The following is a 12,867-nucleotide window of genomic DNA, read 5'->3' as shown; positions in this document are numbered from 1 at the left end:
CAATTAACCAAGGCAGCAATCTGCACACGTGAGCCAAAAAAAGGTACTGGCTGGAAAATGAGTTGGGAAACCCTGACAGCGGCAAAAGGAAATCTCAGATCCTGAGTTTGATGTGTAGTTTCTGCAGTGGAGTGGCTATCACGTTTCCCAAGAAAACAAAAGGTCCTCAGTTTAAAGTTGAGCAAGAACTGCCAAAGCACACTTGTGATGAACCAGGATTTGTGGGTGTGGGTGACATGAATTTATGGATTAACAAATTCTTCTAGCATGAAGTACAAAGACTAATTGTCTGGAGATAAGTTCAAACCTTTCAGATATCAACGTTGAGCCACAACGACACTGCAGAAACTACACATCAAGCTCATTATCTGAGATTTCCTTTTGCAGGAAAACATGTAAAAAGAATGGGCACTTTTTGTAACTAAGCATTAAAATAAATTATTATTATATCTTGCTGGCATATGGTTCCTTGTGTATTGTGCTTATTACATTAGACTCAAAAGACAAAGGTCCCCAAATTGGGCAGAAACATGGCTTTTGGGATTGCAACGAGAAACAAAGCGCATGTCTGGAATATCAAATTGCATAAAATTTCTCTCTGTGGCTCAACGTTGATGTAAAAAAATGTCAAACATTGGTCTCTACCTGAACCTATCTATGAATCTGACAATTATCCTGAGAACATTATGCCAGAAGAACCATCTTCTAAATCCATAAATTCATGTCACCCACACCCACAAATCCTTGTTCATCGCAGGTGTGCTAAAGCAGTGCTTATAGTGAAAAAGCTGTTTCTGCTCTGTCTCAAACCAAGGCGTTCTTGGCAAACATGATAGCCACTACACTGCAAAAACTTCACATCAAGCTCAATACCGGAGTTATTTTGGCAGGAAAACGTGCTTCAACACAAAAAGATTGTGCAATTTTCATGACTTATATGAATTACTTTGAATGCTATCTTGCTGTGTGCTTGGCCAATGTGAAACCCGTTTCTGCTCGGTTTTGAACCGAGAACCTTTAGCGTTCTTGGCAAACATGATAGCCACTAGCTTGCAGAAACTACACATCAAACTCATTATCTGAGATTTCATTTTGTAGGAAAACGTGCTTCAACACAAAAAGATTGTGCAATTTTCATGACTTAGTATTAAAAGCAGTTAGTATGATACCTTGCTGCCATGTGGTTTCGGTTGTGTAGTGGTTATCACATTAGCCTCACACGCGAGAGGTCCCTGCTTACAAACTGGGCAGAAACATGGCTTTTGAGTTTGCAAGGAGGAACACAGCGCATGTCTGGAGTATCAAATTGCGTAAAACGTCTCTCTGTGGCTCAACATTGACATCAGAAGAGTTCAAACATTGGTCTCTACTGGAATCTATCTATGATCTGACAATTAGCCTGAGTACATTATGCCCGAAGAACCATCTTGTTAATCCATAAATTGACGTCACCGACACCCACAAATCCTTGTTCATCGCAATGTGCTTTGGCAGTGCTAACAGCGGAAAAAAGCTGTTTCTGCTCGGTTTTGAACCAAGAACCTTTAGCGTTCTTGACAAACATGATAGCCACTACACTGCAGAAACGTCACATCAAGCTCAATACCGGAGTTATTTTGGCAGGAAAACATGCTTCAACACAAAGAAATTGTGCAATTTTCATGACTGAGCATTCAAAGCAATTAATATATTTTGCTGCCATGTGGTTTCGGTTGTGTCGTGCTTATAACGTGAGCTTCTCACGCAAAAGGTCCCCAGTTTAAAGCCAAGCAGAAACATGGAATTTGGGACTGCACCAAGCAACACAGTCCATGTCTGGAATATCAATTGCGTAAAACTTCTCTCTGTGGTTCAACGTCGATATCAGAAAAGTTCAAACATCGATCTGTACTTGAACCTATCTCCTGACAATTAGCCCGAGTAATTTATGCCAGAAGAGCTACGTTGTTAATCCAAAAGATCACTTGACCCATGAATCCTTAGTTATCTCAAGTGTGCTTGGCCAATGTGAAACCCGTTTCTGCTCGGTTTTGAACCGAGAACCTTTAGCGTTCTTGGCAAACATGATAGCCACTTGCTTGCAGGGAAACGTGCTTCAACACAATTTTTTTGTTGTTGCAATTTTCATAATGAGACGGGTGCGTGGGGGTTGGACCCAAAATGCACGACTCAGAAACAATAGTTAAATAAAGTCCCGTTAGGGCTTTATTCGGGACGAGTCCCAGGAGCGTAGTAAACACAAGCAAAGTCCATACACGAAGATCCAGCCAAACAAATATAAAACAAACAAAAAGCACGGTGCCGAGGGAAGAGGCAATCTCGTAGTCGGTAGACGTGCAGGGAGGTCCGGTAGCAGGAGAGCTGTCAGCGGGGCAGATGAACAGGCGGACGGCAGGCAGAGGCATAGTCGTGGGCGAAGCGGGAGTCGAAACCATGAAACAATCAGCGGGGCAAAAGTACAAAAACGGTAGGCGAGGACGTAGTCAAAAAACAAACGATGGTCACAAAACAGAAATCAATAAACTATGGTCGGTAAACAGGCTTGGATCGTAACGTGTAATCAAAACAGTAAATGCTCAAGAGTTGCGTGGAAAACAGAGGCAGACAATTTCGCGAAGCACAGTTGCGCGACTGGGCTATAAATGCGGGACAGGTGTAGACAATTAGTTAGAGCGTAACAAGGAAATGGAAAACAGGTGCGATGGATGACAAGTTTAACAAGGAGATTAGTAATCGTTAGTAATAAACCTATCCTGCCCTAGCATTAGTAAATTAGTAAATGACATGCACGAGAAACGTAAGGTAACATGAACACATGATTAGTCTTGTTAGTTTCTACCCAATCCTGATCTAGCGTTAGTCGTTTTAGTAAATAGACAAATGGAAATAATTAGGGAGTGAATGACAGAAGGAGCGAGAGAGAAAAGGCGGACCGCAAGGTTTGCGGAAAGACATGTAAAAGTGTATGCATACACAACGACCAGTTAACGTAACAATAAACATAAATCAAAACATAATACAAAACGAAACTAAGACGATAACCATTCAACATAACAAGGTAATATAATCGTAACGAAACATAACTAGACATGACGAGAAAATAAATCGTAACAAGAAATAAACTAAGCAACATGACGAACCTAGACTAACATAATACATGATAAGACACTACGTGACTAAGACAACATGAATAAACATAAAACATGGCGAGACAGACCTGAAACGTGACACATAACTTAGTATTAAAAGCAATTAGTACGACACCTTGCTGGCATGTGGTTTCGGTTGTGTAGTGCTTATCACGTTAGCTTCTCATGCAAAAGGTCCCCAGTTTTAAGCCGAGCAGGAACATGGATTTTGGGACTGCAACAAGCAACAAGCAACACAGTCCATGTCTGGAATATCAATTGCGTAAAACTTCTCTCTGTGGCTCAACGTCGATATCAGAAAAGTTCAAACATCGATCTGTACTTTAACCAACCTATCTATCTCCTTACAATTAGCCAGAGTAATTTATGCCAGAAGAGCTACATTGTTAATCCAAAAGATCACTTGACCCATGAATCCTTAGTTATCTCAAGTGTGCTTGGCCAATGTGAAAGCTGTTTCTGCTCGGTTTTGAACCGAGATAATTTAGCATTAAAAGCAATTAGTACGACACCTTGCTGGCATGTGGTTTCGGCTGTGTAGTGCTTATCACGTTAGCTTCTCATGCAAAAGGTCCCCAGTTTAAAGCCGAGCAGAAACATGGATTTTGGGACTGCAACAAGTAACAAGCAACACAGTCCATGTCTGGAATATCAATTGCGTAAAACTTCTCTCTGTGGCTTAACGTTGATATCAGAAAAGTTCAAACATCGATCTGTACTTTAACCAACCTATCTATCTCCTTACAATTAGCCCGAGTAATTTATGCCAGAAGAGCTACATTGTTAATCCAAAAGATCACTTGACCCATGAATCCTTAGTTATCTCAAGTGTGCTTGGCCAATGTGAAAGCTGTTTCTGCTCGGTTTTGAACCGAGAACCTTTAGCGTTCTTGGCAAACATGATAGCCACTAGCTAGCAGGGAAACGTGCTTCAACACAATTTTTTTGTTGTTGCAATTTTCATAACTTAGTATTAAAAGCAAATCGTATGAAACCTTGCTGGCATTTGGTTTTGGTGTTGTACTGTTTATCACGTTAGCCTCACAAGCAGATACTTGGCTTTTGGGATTGCAACGTGGAACTCAGAACATGCCTGGATATCAAATTGCTTAAAAACTCATCACTGTGGCTCACGGTTAATGTCAGAACATTTTAAACATTAGTCTCTACGTGAACCAACCAATCTATCTCCTGACAATTAGCCTGAGTACATTACGCCCGAAGAACCATCTTGTTAATCCATAAATTGACGTCATCCACACCCACAAATCCTTGTTCATCGCAATGTGCTTTGGCAGTGTTTACAGTGGAAAAAGTTGTTTCTGCTTCATTTCAAACCAAGGACTTTTGTCGTTCTTGACAAACATGATAACCACTACACTGCAGAAACGTCACATCAAGCTTAATACCGGAATTATTTGGGCTGGAAAACGTGCTTCCACAGAAAAAAATTTCATGACTTGGCATTCAAAGCAATTACTTTGCAATATCTTGCTGAAATGCGGTTTTGGTTGTGTTGTGCTTATAATGTTAGCTTCTCACGCTAAAGGTCCCCAGTTTAAAGCCGAACAGATACATGGATTTTGGGACTGCAACAAGGAACACAGTCCATGTCTGGAATATTAAATTGTATCAAAACTCATCACTGTGGCTCAACGTTGATGTCAGAAAATTTCCACAGCACTGAAACAGCCCTGGTAAAAGTACTCAATGACCTACTCCTCACTTCTGACAGTGGCTGCATCTCTACTTGTAGGCCTCTCTCTTTGTTTAGATCATATCTATCGGACCAATATCAATTTGTGCACTTTAACAATGACTCCTCTAATCAATCCAGGGTTAGATACAGAGTACCACAAGGATCTGTTCTTGGGCCCTTGCTGTTCTCTCTCTATATCAGGGCTCTCAAGTTTCATGAAAAACTCTGAGTGAGATTGCAAATCAGGGCTGGAGCAAATCGACATTGTGTATGTTTTGGTCGCAGAGGCCCCTGGCCTGGCTGGCGGCGCATGGGGTCCTCCCGGTCCAAGGAGTGCTGCATGCCCGGAGACTGGCCAGGACTGCAAAGTGCCCTTGGCCCAGGTGTGGAGAGGAAGAGTCGGTCCGCCACTGCCTGTGGGACTGCCCGGTGGCAAGGACCCTCTGGACACAGTGCGGGCCCCTGATCCAGCTGCTGTTGGGAGCGGGAAGGACCCTGCAGTGCCAGACTGTACTCTATGGTGTGGGCAGGGGAATGGACACACGCAAGTGGAGGTGCCTGTGGCTGGCAATAAACTGCTTTAAACAGGCCATCTGGTCGGCCCGCACTGTGTGCTGCCCGGTACAAAGGTCATCTTTTTTAAGGATCTTGTTGGTTATTTTAAACAGTTTTGTGTGGTTTTATCAATAAAAAAAGGGAAGGGTAAGAGGTCATGGTGTGAATTTTAATAAAATTACATACCTTTTATTGTATTTCTGTATATGGAATGTAATTTTGTGATTTTGTTATTTAAGATTTGTTATTTATTCCTGTAATGACTTGCCCTTGCAAAAATAATGTATTGTAATTTTTAAATGTATTGATACAATAAAAACCTTTAAAAACAAAAAATCTATTCTTATCAGTTTAATATCTGATACGTCCCCTATCAGGGGACTATATATTAAACGGATTTTTGGCACAGGGAGTCGGAGAAGGAGCTTGCTCCGTCCGCTTCAAGCATCGACCCGTTATTGCAGTGCGTGCAGGAACAGTGCGCCTCTCCAAGTTTTGTGCAAAGAAAGGTTGTGTTTTGTTGTCGTTTATTAGGTGGGTGGGTTGCCCTGTTCTTCCCCCTTTTTGTTTGTTTGTTTGTTTGTTTTTTTTGTATGTATGTAAATTGTGTTGTAAATAGGGTGAATATGTGCCCTTGTTGTAAGTGTGCTTGCCTCTGTTTTTTAGCAAAATGATGTAGTTTTCTGTGCGGGACGTAACTGTTTGTTGTCATTGCGCTGTCTCGCTTTTCCCACCTTCCCTCTCGGATTGTCTGTCCGGCCGGCTGGCAGCAGTGGCAACCCCGGGTCAGTGGGAGTGGCTTGGAAGGGGGCCGGAGGCGCCTGGTGCGCTGAAAGGTCACATTTCGCTCGGGTTTCTCTTCAGCACGCACAAATCTTTCGCCTTTTACTAAAGATTTCCGTGGAGAGGAACGCACCTGAGTTTGTGCTATTTTTGGATGCTCCGTCCACAGGACGGGGCAACTTCGAACGGTTTAAGGACAGACGGCAATGTGCGACAGGTATGCGGGTTGCTTGCGAGTCGCCGACGAGCCGAGCCGACTTGCTCGTTTCTGGCTTATCGCCTGCTTGCCGCGTGCGATCGATGCCCCGCTCGCTAAATAGCTTTGGTCGCTGCCTAGAGAGCAGCTATTCAGTAAGTGACTCGGTAGTAAGTACGTCACAGTGTACTCGGTATGTGTCGAGTGTTTTTGGCGGCTGTGCCTGCCAGTGGAGAACAGTGGATCTTGGTGCGAGGAGCCAGCTGAGTCCGGTCGTTACGGTAGCTCGCCGACCGGCCAGTCAGTGCGTGCGCAGGGTTCTTGGGAAGGCGGGGAGGGGGGCCGGCTCCTGGGCCAGGTGGCGTCTGCCCCGAGCGCGGTCCGGGGCCACCGGGAGGGCGCCGTCGGCAGGGGCCAGTTTGTGGTTATCGCTTCTCGGCCTTTTGGCTAAGATCAAGTGGATTGTGGTGGATAGAAGCGAAAGTAAGTATGTCATCGAGTAATTGGAGAGCCGTAAGAAATACTGCAAGGGTGAAATGGGCAGGAGCCCCAGGGAGCATGCCCCAGAGGGAAGAATTCGTGAAGAGTTTTGTTTTGGAGAAGTTCTCTCTGTCAGAGAGGGATATTTTGGGCATCCAGAGGAACGGGAGAGAGGAGTTCGTCGACATGGCCTTCAGAGGACCAGAAGCATTCCAGGCATTCATGGAGAGATGCAAAAGGGAAGATCTGGGGGCTTTCCGGGTGGAGTCCATGGGGAGGAGGAACCACAGGGTAGTCATCATCAACCTGTTCGACATGAACGTGCCAGATGAGGCGGTCGGGAGGTACCTCGAGAGGTACGCCAGGGTGGTGGCCGGACCCAGGTACCGGAGGGACGTCTTCGGTTTCTGGAATGGCCAGATGGTGTACGAGGTCCTGCTCCGGGAGAGTGACCATGGCTACGAGGGCTACCTCCATCCTCCGGCCCTCTGCACGGTCGAAGGAGTGAAGGGCCACATCTCCTATTCTAGGCAACCTCCTTTTTGTCGGAGGTGCATGGAGGTGGGGCACGTCGACGCGGGGTGCAGGTCGGTGGTGTGCCACAACTGCCGGCAGCGAGGGCACATGGCGGTCGAATGTAAGGAGCCGCGCACCTGCAACGTATGTGGCTCCGGGGAGCACCCCATGAGGGCATGCCCTGAGCGACGCCGCACCTACGCCGATGCAGCCAGGGAGAGAGCAGCACCTACACCAGGGCCAGCGGGGGTGGAGAGGCCTGCACCAGGCCCAACAGAAGCTGTGAGGCCTACATCAGGCCCAACAGAGGCAGACGGGCCTACACCAGGCCCAAAGGAGGCGGAGAGGCCTACAGCAGGCCTGGCGAGGGCTGAGAGGCCTGCATCAGGCCCGGCAGAGGCTGAGGGGCCTATACCAGGCCCAAAGGAGGCAGAGGGGCCTACACCAGGCCCAGCGGAGGTGGAGGGGCCTACACCAGGCCCAGCGGGGCCTAACATTGAGGAGGGCCCGATCCCAGACACCGATCTGGGTCCCGACAGCATGGAGGGGAGGGAGACGGCGGATGAGGGCAGTGACGACTCCGACATGGAGTTGTCCATGGAGGAGGATGCCGTCATCAGGCTGAGGGGAGAGAAGAGGAAGGAGAGGCCTGAGATGGCTGGAGCTCCACCGGGTGGGAGGCAGGCTAAGGCAAGGGCCCCTACCGAAGCCATGGCGAGGCCCAAGGACTGGGCCGAAGAGGTGGAGAAGGAGATGGGGAGTGCGGAGGCTCCACTGCCAACGGATCCGAGGGTGGCCATGGAGAAGATTTTCGGACGGAGGTAGGCCGGAGGCCAATAATTACTTTAATACACTCTTAGTAATGGAGAGGATTTTCATGTCTCTAAATGCCAGGGGCATAAGGGAACAGGACAAAAGAGTGGGACTGTTTTTATCATTGAAAGAGGTCCCTTTTGATGTATGTTTCCTGCAAGAATGCCATTTGGGAGGGGGGAAGGACGTGGCTATGTTTAGAAGGGATTGGGTTTTGGGGCCTTCAATTTGGTCAGTGGGCAATGTACACGCGGATGGCTTGGGGATTTTGTTTAAGGGAAGGGGGGTAATGGTAGAGGAATTCCTGACCGTAGTCCCAGGAAAGCTCCTGTGTGTGGATGTTTTGTGGGGGGGGGAGAAACTACGGCTCATAAACGTGCATGCCCCGTGCAACATTTCTGAGCGTTTGGTTTTTTTTAAGTTGTTGCCGGATTTGTTGGCCACGAATAGAGGTATAATTTTGGGAGGGGATTTTAATGTGGCTGTGGACGAAGGGATAGTGGGAGGAAGGAGGGATTTTTCAGTTAGTTATTTAGAAAAAGAGATTTTAGTTAGGTTTTCTTTGTTTGATGGGTTTAGGGAAAATGGCCGACAGGGGGAGGGGTTTACATGGGCGAACTCCAGGGGCTGTAGGAGAAGGCTGGATTATTTTTTTGTTTCAAAGGCGTTTAAGTTAAAAAATTTTGTGCTGTTGCCAAGCTGGTCCTCCGACCATTGCGCAATAAAATGCATTTTAGAGGGAGGGGAACGGGAGAAAAGCAGGACGTGGAGCTTTAATGCTGAACTCCTGGAAGATGCGGTGTTTGTGGAGCAGTTTGCAGAATTTTATTTGGGGTGGAAGGCCTTCAAAGCCCAATTTTCCTGCATCTTGGAGTGGTGGGAGGTGGTGAAGCAAAGGGTGAGGGAGTTCTGTGTGGCCTACGGTATAGCGAAGAGGAGGGAAGAGAGAGAGAGGGTGTGGGCACTGCAGAGCGAGTTGCAATACTGGGTGGGCCTGGCAAACAGGGAAGGGAGGGTAAGGACAGAGGAGGTCAAGGCCTTAAAAGAGAGCATAAAAGCACACTATATAGGGAAAGCAAGGCGGTTTGCCTTCCTGGCAAGGGTGGAGAGGAGGGAAAGGGACGAAAAGGTAACGCCTTTCTTTTTTAAAGCGGTGAGGGAGCGCCAAAATGATGGATGGATGGAGGCGATAATGACAGGCCAGGGGGAGGTTAGGAAGCAAGAGGAGAAGCTGGACGCAGCAGCGCGTTTCTACTCTGTGCTGTTTGGGAGAGAGGAGAGGGACACAGAGGAGGGGGACAGGCTGGTAGGGAAGCTCTGGAGGAAGGTAAGGGAGGGACAGCAGGAGGCCCTGGGGGGGAAGATAGGTCAGGAAGAGGTAAGGAAGGCCTTGTTCTCCCTAAAAGTGGGGAGGACTCCAGGGAGGGACGGGATCACCAGGGAGTTGTACACCCACTTCTGGGGAATAATGGCCGAGGATTTGGTGGAGGTTTTGAACCGGGTGGGAGAAGTGGGGAAAATGCCCCTATCTATGAGGGAGGGGGTAATAAACCTTTTGTTCAAGAAGGGAGAGAGGGCAGATCTGGGGAACTGGCGGCCAGTCACACTCCTCTGCACCGACTACAAGGTGCTGGGGAAGGTGATGGCTAACAGGGCCAAGGGGGTGCTGGGGGAGGTTCTGGGGCCGGATCAAACCTGTGCGGTCCCAGGAAGGATGGGGTCCCAGAATTTGATCTTGCTAAGGGATGTGCTGAGCTGGGCGAGGAGCAGGAAAGTGGGGGTAGGGGTGATCGGTTTGGACCAGCAGAAGGCGTTCGACCGGGTGGACCATGCCTTCCTGGTGCAGGTGCTGGGCAGGATGGGGTTCGGGGAGGGCTTTATCGCCTGGGTGAGGACCCTCTACAACGGGGCCTTCAGCCGGGTGAGGGTGAATGGAGCCCTGAGCGCGCAGGTGAGGCAGGGTAGGGGGGTGAGGCAGGGGTGTCCTTTGTCCCCGCTTTTATACGTATGTGTCATAGAGCCCCTGGCGGAGCTGATGCGGCAGGACAGGGAGTTCAAAGGCCTGCAAATCACAGGCAGCGGGGGGGAGAGGGTAAAGGTGCTGCAGTATGCGGACGACACCACAGTAGTGGTCTCCTCAGACGGGGACATAGGGAGGGTCATGGGCCTGGTGGGCCAGTACTGTAGGGGGTCGGGGTCAAAAATAAATCATAGCAAGTCGGCAGTGATGGTGACCGAGGGATGGAGAGGGGGAAGGGGGGAGGAGCAGGGCCTGGCAACGTGCGAAGACGGGATGAAGGTGCTGGGGGTTCGTTTCAGCAGGGAAAGGGCGGATAGGCTGAACTGGCAGCAGTGCCTGGAAAGGATAAAGAGGAGGGTGGGCTTGTGGAGGGCGAGAGCGTTGACTTTGACAGGTAAGGTATTAGTGGTGAAGGCAGACTTGTTGCCACAAGTAATTTATTTAGGGAAAGTTTTTCCGATACCAGCGGTGTGCAGGGTGAGGCTGAACCGGCTGATTTTTAATTTCTTGTGGGGAGGGCAGTTGGAGGCGGTAAAGCGGGATGTGTTATTTTTGCCGGTGGAGAAAGGGGGAAGAGGCCTAGTGGACGTGGGCCTAAAGCTGGATGTTTTACATCTAAAGAGCATTTTCGACACACTGGTGGGAGATGAGGGCCACAAGTGCCGGCACCTCATGAGGATGTGGGTGGGGACGGCCATGAGGGAGCTGGTGGGGTGGGACAATAGAGGGCCGAGGGCAGAGGACACCCCGTGGTATTATACAAGGGCAATGATGGTCTGGAGGGCAAATAGAGAGCTCATCAGGGCACAGGGGTTACAGGACCATAGAGCCCTATATAATGCGATCCTGGGTAGGAGGACGAGGGAGGCAGAGAGGGAGGTGGAAAGGTGTGGAGGGCAGTGGAGGTGGTTGACGGCCAGGTGGCTCCCAAACCGGGCAGGAGACCTGAACTGGCTGGGGGGCCTGGGAAGACTACCAGTGAGGGAGAGGATGTATAGGGCTGGCACTGCCAGGAGTCCGCTGTGTCCCAGGGGCTGTGGGAGGGAGGAGACGGGAGGGCACGCCCTATGGGAATGCCCTTTCGCAAGAGTGTTCTGGGGAAGGGCAAACAGGGGGGTGTTTCTCCCGGTATGGGCCACAGCAGTGGGAAAAGAGGGGGTCATGAGGGCTGCTGGGGTGGAGAGCCTGGAAGATGAGGGGAGGGAGGTTTTCAGCCTCCTAGTGAGCTTGGGGAAACTGGCCCTGTGGGACAGCAGAAATAAAAAGATGTTGAATCCCTCAGATGGCATGACAGGAGTGCAGTGTGTCAAGGGGTGGGAGAGAAGGGTGGAGATGGAGATGAGGGTGTGCGCCCGGGGAGGGGGAAAAAAAAGGGGTGAGAAGATATGGGAAAAGGTGAAGGACGCCTTGAGCCTGTAAAGAGGCAAAAGTGTAAATAGTGTACCTAAAAGTGTAAATAATGAATGTATATGTAATGTCTGGGGGGTATACTGTTGGCGTTATGTGTATGTAATGTAAATAAAATGTAATTTGTAAAATAAAAGTTTCTTAAACAAAAAAAAAAATCTGTTCTTATCAGTTTAATATCTGATACGTCCCCTATCAGGGGACTATATATTAAACGGATTTTTGGCACAGGGAGTCGGAGAAGGAGCTTGCTCCGTCCGCTTCCAGCATCGACCCGTTATTGCAGTGCGTTCGGGAACGGTGCGCCTCTCCAAGTTTTGGGGAAAAAAAAGGTTGTGTTTTGTTGTCCTTTACTAGGTGGGTGGGTTGCCCTGTTCTTCCCCCTTTTTGTTTGTTTGTTTGTTTTTTTTGTATGTATGTAAATTGTGTTGTAAATAGGGTGAATATGTGCCCTTGTTGTAAGTGTGCTTGCCTCTGTTTTTTAGCAAAATGATGTAGTTTTCTGTGCGGGACGTAACTGTTTGTTGTCATTGCGCTGTCTCGCTTTTCCCACCTTCCCTCTCGGATTGTCTGTCCGGCCGCCTGGCAGCAGTGGCAACCCCGGGTCAGTGGGAGTGGCTGGGAAGGGGGCCGGAGGCGCCTGGTGCGCTGAAAGGTCACATTTCGCTCGGGTTTCTCTTCAGCACGCACAAATCTTTCGCCTTTTACTAAAGATTTCCGTGGAGAGGAACGCACCTGAGTTTGTGCTATTTTTGGATGCTCCGTCCACAGGACGGGGCAACTTCGAACAGTTTAAGGACAGACGGCAATGTGCGACAGGTATGCGGGTTGCTTGCGAGTCGCCGATGAGCCGAGCCGACTTGCTCGTTTCTGGCTTATCGCCTGCTTGCCGCGTGCGATCGATGCCCCGCTCGCTAAATAGCTTTGGTCGCTGCCTAGAGAGCGGCTATTCAGTAAGTAACTCGGTAGTAAGTACGTAACAGCGTACTCGGTATGTGTTGAGTGTCTTTTGGCGGCTGTGCCTGCCAGTGGAGGACAGTGGATCTTGGTGGGAGGAGCCAGCTGAGTCCGGTCGTTACGGTAGCTCGCCGACCGGCCAGTCAGTGCGTGCGCAGGGTTCTTGGGAAGGCGGGGAGGGGGGGCCGGCTCCTGGGGCAGGTGGCGTCTGCCCCGAGCGCGGTCCGGGGCCACCGGGAGGGCGCCGTCGGCAGGGGCCAGTTTGTGGTTATCGCTTCTCGGCCTTTTGGCT

At 49.2% G+C, this 12,867-nt stretch overlaps 2 non-coding genes and 2 pseudogenes across 2 annotated transcripts; all 4 read left to right on the top strand.

Moving 5' to 3' along the window:
• Positions 1-5,719: 5,719 nt before the first annotated feature.
• Positions 5,720-5,892, top strand: LOC133106547 (U2 spliceosomal RNA; annotated as a pseudogene).
• A 355-nt stretch (positions 5,893-6,247) lies between these two features.
• LOC133105730 (U5 spliceosomal RNA) lies at positions 6,248-6,364 on the top strand. The gene has a single exon (XR_009703924.1). It is a non-coding gene; the product is annotated as a U5 spliceosomal RNA (small nuclear RNA).
• A 5,384-nt stretch (positions 6,365-11,748) lies between these two features.
• LOC133106465 (U2 spliceosomal RNA) lies at positions 11,749-11,929 on the top strand (annotated as a pseudogene).
• A 352-nt stretch (positions 11,930-12,281) lies between these two features.
• On the top strand, positions 12,282-12,398 carry LOC133105729 (U5 spliceosomal RNA). Its single transcript, XR_009703923.1, has one exon. It is a non-coding gene; the product is annotated as a U5 spliceosomal RNA (small nuclear RNA).
• The last annotated feature ends 469 nt before the right edge of the window (positions 12,399-12,867 follow it).

The sequence above is a fragment of the Conger conger genome, chromosome 12, assembly GCF_963514075.1.
Source record: "Conger conger chromosome 12, fConCon1.1, whole genome shotgun sequence".
Taxonomy (NCBI): domain Eukaryota; kingdom Metazoa; phylum Chordata; class Actinopteri; order Anguilliformes; family Congridae; genus Conger; species Conger conger.
The sequence above is the reverse complement of the archived record's forward strand: the minus strand, read 5'-3'. Positions and strand labels throughout refer to the sequence as shown.